The 8,861-nt window shown below is 44.9% G+C and overlaps 1 long non-coding RNA gene across 1 annotated transcript in view; it reads left to right on the top strand.

Annotated features, from left to right (window-relative positions):
- The first annotated feature begins 597 nt into the window (after positions 1-597).
- Positions 598-8,861, top strand: part of LOC310684685 — a 26,419-nt gene continuing 18,155 nt past the window's right edge. The window contains exon 1 of the long non-coding RNA XR_014514785.1: positions 598-1,456. This is a non-coding gene — a long non-coding RNA (uncharacterized lncRNA). The remainder of the gene's footprint in view (positions 1,457-8,861) is intronic.

Here is an 8,861-nt window from a genome sequence, read left to right as displayed (position 1 = left end):
CCCCCCCCCCAGAAAAAACCCACTGGAAATAGGGAGAACCATAATTTTCTCAGTGTTTAGAGCCTCTAAAGGTCTTAATCCAGCTCTGCTCCCAACTCAAAGAGATCCAATAGGCGAGTTACCCTAGGAGGTAACCAACACAAGCATTTAAAACCAGGAGCTATAGACCTTGCCCCACCATATAGTTGTTGGTTCATAGGAGCACCTCATCATTTCAGGCCTCCTGACTAGCTGCCTCTACCCACTGAGGCCTCCTACCCTTATGGGCCAAAAGCACTGTCCCAGTGCAGCTCTCTCGTTCGTTTTCTCTGCCCGCTCTCTGTGGCTTGTAATGAAAGCCAGAACTGGGCATCCTTCATTCCTGGCTTTCATTCTGGGGTCTCCTGATTTCTGTTGGAAGCTGCCCAGAGTGGATGGGGCAACCCAGTCAGATGCCCTGGTACAAGTAATAAATAATAATAATAATAATAATAATAATAATTCCATTTCTGAATTGACTCATGGCTCACAAACAGTCGTCAATTACATCACTTCTGGGCACCACTGGGCACAGTGCAAGTCTGACAGGAATTTCCTGAATATCGGACACCACACAGATGCTACATGATTACCATCCTCTTATTGTGAGGGGCCGGGGGGGGGGAATAAGCATCATCATTCTGTGGGCAGGAGAGCTATATACCACTGGGTTAATGGGTGGTTGATGCTTTCATATCTACTGGGGTAGCTGGTGTGGTGTCCAAGTGTTGTTGGAAAACAGAGAACATCACCCCTGACCACTGGCCATGCTGCCTGGGGCTGAACATCTGGAGGGCACCATGTTGGCTACCCCTGAACTATAGATGAAGCTGTCAACCACCAGTTGACCCAGTAGTATCTAGCCCTCTTAACCCTTGTTATTTTCACAGGCAGAGGGAGATTGTACAGCAAACTCCATAAAGGAGTATGAGCTACCACAAGCTCCAAAGATAGTATCCTAATGTCTTCACAGCCCTGGTTATTCTGAGGACTTCCTTTTCTACAACAGTCATCTTCTGCCACGACAGCTTTCTGCTCATGTATAAAAGCCTGAGAGAGAACAGTGTCGTCACCACCAGTGCTACTCTAAAGGCATCAATCTGTCTGAAGACTAAAGCAACAGGCAAGACCAGGGATGTGGAACATTGGTTCAACGTACAAATACATGCAGAGAGTAAAGAAGTACTCCCAGCTGCTCACAAGTTACTGTTCAAATTATGTGGGTTGGTGCCCCCCCCCCTTTGGATAAGGTTGTAAGCAATGTGGACACAGAGATAAACCCGGGAATAAATGGACCACCATAACTCAGAAATTCTGTTGTACTCCTTTTTACTCTTCTCAGAGCCTTGGGCATAAGATGCTGAAAAGTAGCTCCGTGAACACCAAATGTCATTCATATACTGGCTGCAAGGAGGTTTCCTTGTCTTCAAAGAACTTGGTAAGCGGAAACTGCCAATAAACCTTAGTAAGATCAAGGGTAGATAAATATCTGGGTTGCCCAACCTCTCCAAAACCACATTAACCTGTGGCACGGAATACGTGTCGAATGTAGAAACAGGATTAATTTTTCCTAAAATCAATACAAAAATGAACATTCTCATTCAGCTTAGATACTAACAAGGGTTGACATTGCCAAGGACTCTGGGATTCTTCAATTATCTCAAAGTGCAACATTGCTTCAACTTCTTGGTGTATCCCCTCCAGCCACAACTGTTGAGGCCGGGGACATGACAGATGCATTACTACTGCCCTTGTGGTAGATTCTATGTAGTGGGTAATCAGGGGCATGATGTTGGGTTGCAAGTATGGGCTTCCTTTGGCAGCTGCTGCAGTTTTACCAAGATGCTCTTCCTGTGACTTGAGTGTTCACTCAACTGTCCCTGGCACTCAATAAACCAAGCTGTGCATCTTTTGGGAGCACCCTGAGAAATTACACCTGCTTTCTACATGAGTGATCTGGGCTCACCTCCCTGACTCCATAGACACTGAACAGAGCCAACAGCTAAGAAAAATGCAGAAAAAGCATGTGTCCTACAAGAAAGTAGAACTTCATCTCTGAATCCCAGCATCTTTTCAGGCCATCAGGATTTTTGACCTAGTTTGTAGTGGGCCGTATTACCACTTCCTACAGGCTCATGGGAGAGAAACACATTGTTCAGATGTCTTGGTCAGCCAGCTATCCCTTTTGAGGTCTCCCAAATGGGCTGTAAGCTCTAACATCCTCCTTTTTGTTGGCTCTCTCTGGTTTTTAATGGCACTCCCTAACTCTGCCTTCCCTAATGTGATGCCCTCCAGATAGTTTCGGCTACAACTCCCATCAACCCCAACTAGCATGGACAATGCTCAGCGATGTTGGGAACTGTTGTAGTCTAAATCACCTGCAAGGCACTGGGGAATGCAGTCCTAACTGTTGGCTGGAAAAAGGCCCAACTCTGTCTTTTTCCCTTTTTCCCGAGGCTCTATTTTCTGCCTTTTGATTGGACTATCCCAGCTCCAGCAACTCCTATGTCACTATCAAAGCAAATAGGGGGGAGGGAGCAATGGCAGGGCCCAGTAAAGTCAAGCCAACGCCTTGTTCACATTATTTTATTTGTTTTTCTATTTCATTTAAATGGAAGGCACTTTTGTATTTTTTTTTAAATACAGCAAAGTGGCATACAACATACAAAATTTACAGTAAGAGCAATAAAAATAGCAATAAATAAATGCTGTGGTGGTAGCAAATAACTTGGATGAAGGGCTATTTCGGGGTGTAAGTTGTGGGGGAGCCTTCTGCCCAGTGTGCAGATGGGGATCAGCAGGGACAAACTCCCACACCCACATCCCTGGATTCCTTCATGGCCTCTACTCCCTGGAGGGAGACCATGACAGGAACATTGCTAGTTAATAACTAGTTAATAATAAATAACAGGAAGTGGTGATCCAATGTGTTTTCAACTTCTTCAATCAGTTTCTTCAAAGGTCTTCCACTGACTGAATTTGGAGAGTTGCGTAAGCGTGCATGCATATGTATGTATAAGCATTGCTCACACAAGTGCGCTCATAGGGATGCAAATGCTGTGCTCTGCAGAGAGGCAAGATAAGTCTTCCGTCTTTGCTTGTTAACAGATGCCCTACAAGGTGCACATGCTTATTTATTGCGCATTTAATAAACATTATTTATGCACCATGATCACCAACACAGTGGTGATACTAGGGCATTCAAGGGTCATGCATCTGGCTATTTAAAAAAAAAACACCACCACCTGAATTTATTATACATATATTCTGCTCATACACTGAACTCCCCAAAGGCTCACATTCAGATTACAATTCAGGCCACACCTGTTTAGCTTCCGTACCACGACAGCTTCTGATGTTCCCAGACCATTTGCTGTGTTTGGCCCACGTCTGGCTACACAAATACAAAAACACAGTGAAGGAAGTAAAAAAGAAAGCGACGAATGGTAGATCAGAATAGTGTTCTTCTCCCCCAAAAGAAAGAATAGTTGAATTTGCCATGCATCTCTACAGCGATGACCAAAAATGTATCAAGTGGGAGCAGGGAGTTTTTTTCTTTTAGTTGCAGCGCAGACATGCCCTGAATCTACTTTCTTGTAGTTAATTAAAACTCATTGCTTCTCCTGGTGAACCTCCTCTATCTCCTCCTTTGCCTGCCACATTCTTTTCATAATTCAAAAGCTGCCAACCATCTCTGCTTAATTTTCTATTCTCTCTAGGCTCAGCATACTTTTCTCTATATGATGTGTCCTCTAGGTCTTCTCACCATTATCTTCATAGTTCTGTTCTAAATCCTTTCTAGTTTGGTGACTTGAATTGTAGCTCCTAAAACTGAACACAGCATGCCAAACGACCTCCTTGTAGACGAGATTGCAGGGTGGACTGTCTTGATATAATTCCTCTTGATATCTTCCGTCCAATGCAACCTGTATAATAATGCACAGATCCATCTTATGCATTTTGACTCTTTCTTCTGTGTAATATCCTACATTTATCACTGTCTGCACTTTATTAAAATATATTTTAGCACCATGTCATCTGGAAAAAAACACCAGAACTCGTGGAAATCACACAGTATTCTCCAACATCATGTCCTAGGATTGATTTTGCAGTGACTCAGAAATTTCCCTATTGAGTCATTACTCAGACTTACTGATGTGATTGTACTGCTGTATGTAGGATTGGGGGGTCAGTCTGGATGACATCTGTGGGACCCTTCCAGGCTTCTGATCTTGTATCTGTGAGTTAAGAATGTAGAAGGACCGCTCACACCTGTCTCTTTGTGAGATAATGGCCTTAGCTGGCTAGTTAAGCATGGCCATTTACATGTCCAAAGAGTGAGCCCTGTTGTCATAGAGACAAACGGGTGAGATTTTTCTGACTTCACCTGGCTGGCTGGAGAACCATAGGCCAAGCAGGGCCGTGTAAATGTGAGCTTTAGTCGATGCTGGAAGCTGGATACACAGAGGCTTGTCTTGCTCTGTTCTGGGCCCTATCTACGACTCGAGGTTCTCCCCAGAAACTATGTAAAACTTTTTCTCCCCACTTCCTGCAGTCCAAAGCCTGCTCAAGCTTCCCTGTGGCTGCTATTTACATTTTAAATACATTAACTGCATCCCTGCGATTCGACATTGTATTTCATTTAGCGCCCAGTGCTCTTTATACATCTTGCTTGGAATTATGATTTCTGGTGTGAGAGGAGGGGCTGCGAAAGTAAGCTGCTCCTTCCTTCCCTGCCCACCCCCACCCCGCCAAATACCTCCTTGTACTTCCATGCAGTGATCAATATGCAATCTATACCCATCACAGGCCATCCCTTGCAGCATAGCAGCTCAATAAAAACAAACTCAGGCCTGGCCAAGCACTACTGCAATTGTTAGACAAAATAACCTGTTCTTTGATCCATCTTATAAAGCTTTGAAACAGTCTCCCCCCCCCACACACACACACAAAAGAAAGAAATGCATAGAATGCAAAACTGCAGCAGGCAAGGACATGAAAAGCTCAGTAGACAAATATTTTAGCCAAAAGCAATAAACTGGTGAAGAGTAGATTTCCATTAATGACCCCAAAGAAACACACACACACACACACGGATAAAATATATGTCTCTGGCATCCAAGTTGCACATTTCCATGTTTCCATGTTGAAGATCATTATAGTGCTGCACTGAAGATTCACCCCATGAATCTTTCTGGCACGTAAGGATGGTTTAAATCTTGCCTGAACACCTCCTTGACATCTCTAAGTATTTTCATGCCCGTTTGCAGTCAGATCTGCTGCTGATTTGGTGCCGCTGCCCCCCACCCCAGTTAGGGCTCCTTTCTAATTTATGATATGTCCCCAGACAATCGAGAGAGCCAGTAGTGAACATATTGGCATAATGGCACCATTCAGTCAATCAGAACTAGCTACATGACAATGTCACGGAGGGCAGATGGCGCTGACGGAGAGTGAGGGGCAAGGCAGACTCAAGGAAGCCAGCTTAAATGACACGGGGGTAAATTAGAGTAAGGTAATTTACCCCTGTCCAGAACTCTGTTCAGAAACAGGGCTACTGCTGGCTGAGGTAGCCCAAGCCTGGCAGAGAGAAAACAAACTTTTCAAATAGGGTTTGACTTATCCTTTTTGCCAGTATAACTTCTGCCCAGTTACTAGATCACTTGCCGCTGCCCCATCATCTGCGGTTCTCTAGGTGGTCACTGGGAGGCCCAATAGACTATGATGCCCTTGACTTCAGACCGAGGAAACCCCCACTATAAGGAAGCACAGGGGGGTTGCTGGAAAAGGCATTAGCCCTCCCTGGGCACCCCTGGGTGTACCCTCTCAGCACAGGGCACCTTCGGGAAATGTCCACTCCCCTTAACTCTGAGGGATACTTACCCATGTAGTGATGAGTCTTTCCTCATTCCTGCCCTGGTTCATTGGGTGCAGTGACAGGGGTGGTAAACAGGGAAAGTTTAAGTAACAACGGGGGGGGGGGCAGCACAAAAGAGAGCCACTGTTTTTGGAGCTAGCCCCATCTTGAGCATAATGTCTAGAATCATAGAGTTGGAAGGGACCACAAGAATCATCTCATCCAACCCCCTGTAATGCAGGAATCTGGGCTCAAACCCATGACTCTGAAATTTAAGAGTTTGATGCTCTACCAACTGAGCTATAGAAAACTTCCAGCCCCACGTGCTTGTGTTTCTGTTTATCCTGAATGCTTCTTTGGGTCCCAGGTATGATCTGACAGCACGTGGGGCCATCACCTACCTGAAACTAAGCAGGCCTTTGTTTGGCCAGCGACTGGATAGGAGACGTCCTATAAACTACAGGTGAGCCCCTTTGGATTCTGTGATGCAGGGCAGCCAGAGTATAAATGGAAGAAAATAAATAAAAATGACTACATAAATGAGTGGACCACATACTGCCTGACACTTTTGTCAAAAATCAGTGCTGAATAAGCTGTATATCAATATCTCCAAATTTGCAGACATCTTGTGTACCAGCACAGTAGTAGCAAAATTAGTATTTGTATTTTTACATATATCTTAAAGACATTTTTAATATCAGTCTTTGTTCTTCCAAACTATCTTCGGTTAGGTTTTTACCTAGCAGATTGTGAGGCCTTTGAAGGTTTCTAGGGACTCCTTGCTTACAGGAGTTTTTTAAAACGACAGGTATTGCACATATATATACATGCAGTTTTATTTTTAAATTGGCTTTTATCCCATAATTTGCATTATACTATTTTAACCCACATATTAGAGAGCTTAGATACTGGCTACCTGAAGAGCTTGAGACCATTACGAGCACCGAGAAACTACAGAGTTGTTATTACAGCTGTTACTGCATTTGTTGAATTATACACCACAATGCGAAGGATTTGTTCAGACAGCTGAGGTTCATTTATAGCTTGGCCCCGAATGAAGATTCTGTGGAAACGGGTCCATTGACCCAGCTACCACCAGCCATATTAAATTAAGTCTTCACTGAATTCCTGGATTTCCAGAGCTTTTTGATCTTTGACAGTGCATCATATAAAGCATGGCTTTTTACGTGACGTTTTGTGACAGCAATACAGTTATTTAATTTATTTTTTTCAGCAATTTGGGGCATAAGTTCCTTGCATATTGTATAGATTTATTATACGTAATAAATATTGACCTTTCCCATTTGGAACTGTGCTTGAGACACAGTTTCCACTGGCTTGTTGTCTCTGATGTCACTCGCCTTTTGGGTTGCAGTTCATGATGCAGACCAGCCTCTTTTTCATTTCTTTCCTTTCCGCCTTGAGTGCTCTCAGTGGCCTTCTAAGCACAGCCTGTTCCTGCTACATGCAGCCTCTTGAGGCTCCTGAGCCCTTCAAGCCAATCCTGCTTCTTAGCCACTGACAGGAACTATAAACACAGAGGCAGGGATAAGAACATTTTGCAAGAACTGTGCTAAAGACTCTCACCTGCATATCTACCCATTGCAGCCTGGCTGAGGTTTGACTGCTTGCACTCTTGGTCAAGTAACAGCGAGCTTGTGCCACGTGGATGGGAGAGATTTTGCTTTGTATGGCACCAGGAATCAAAAATACTTTTCTTTTCAAATCGCTGAGGCATCAGTAGGAAGTGTCTTTGCTCGGGTATGTGGAAATTCTTGAGCATATGGAAGATCTGCTTACAGGCATGCAGCACCCCCTTATAATGGCACCAGCATGAGGGCCAAACTACGCATTATATCTAAAGAAAGCAGTTGCTTGGAGCAGTAAAGCAGTGGGGGGGGGGGGGAAGGATGCCCATCACTCCCACCCTTTACTCTTCTGCAGAAGCCTCCCAACAACCAGTTTTCCTTCCATGAAATTCCAGTCCAGGTAATTCCTGGCATCCTTGGGCAACCAATAGGGCCCTGGAGACTTTTTAAAAAGGCGGGCAGCATAGCTGATGCTTGCCCTGACACCCTCCCCACCCACCACACAAAAAACAGTCTGACCTGGCAATCCTAGCAGAAGCAGGTGACTTCATCGAGCCATGTTTACATTTTCTACAAGGCATTCTGGGAAATTTGAAGCGGGGTTAGACTGCGTTACCCTGTGCTGCCACCACAGGGAGGTAAGGCTGATAGGCCCCACTGAGGAAGGGGTCCCCAACAGGACACTTTGTCCAGGGTATGTTGACATACCCTCCAACATTCCTCATATGAAAAAAGGGACGTTTCTCACTCCTCCCCTCAACCTTCATTGTCTTCCACCCCACCCCTATTAATCTATTATCTATTAATCTATTAATCTATTAAACATTAAAAGACATTCAGATGTCTTCTAAAAGTCTGGTAGTTGTTGTTCTCTTTGACATCTGGTAGGAGGGCATTCCACAGGGTGGGTACTACTACTGAGAAGGCCCTCTGCCTGGTTCCCTGTAACTTGGTTTCTCGCAGCGAGGGAACGGCCAGAAGGCCCTCAGCGCTGGACCTCAGTGTCCGGGAAGAATGATGGGGGTGGAGATGCTCCTTCAGGTATTCTTTGGTAGGTTTGCAAAAAGAAAAACACATACCAATAAATAAATTTTAGAAAGGGGCAAGATTAGACATGGATGCACAAAGCATTTTTTTCATTTAAAAAATCAAGTCTCCTTGCACTGTGCTGTGCTCCCCCTTTCTTCCTGCCTGGGGTGGCCCTGTGCTCTGCCTGCACCTCAGAGCTGGCACAACACTGACAGCCATGGAGAGGCAATGCAGCCTCTTGCAGCAATCCCTTGTAGCTGCCACTGCTGTCGCTCAGGGTAAGTGCCAGCTCCTGCTCCTCTCTGAGGTCGGCGGTGGCGTCACTGGTGGGGAAAATAGGGGCATTCCGGGATCAAATCAGAAGCCAG

The sequence above is a fragment of the Podarcis tiliguerta genome (genome assembly GCF_965153285.1).
Source record: "Podarcis tiliguerta genome assembly, chromosome: 1".
Taxonomy (NCBI): domain Eukaryota; kingdom Metazoa; phylum Chordata; class Lepidosauria; order Squamata; family Lacertidae; genus Podarcis; species Podarcis tiliguerta.
The sequence above is the reverse complement of the archived record's forward strand: the minus strand, read 5'-3'. Positions and strand labels throughout refer to the sequence as shown.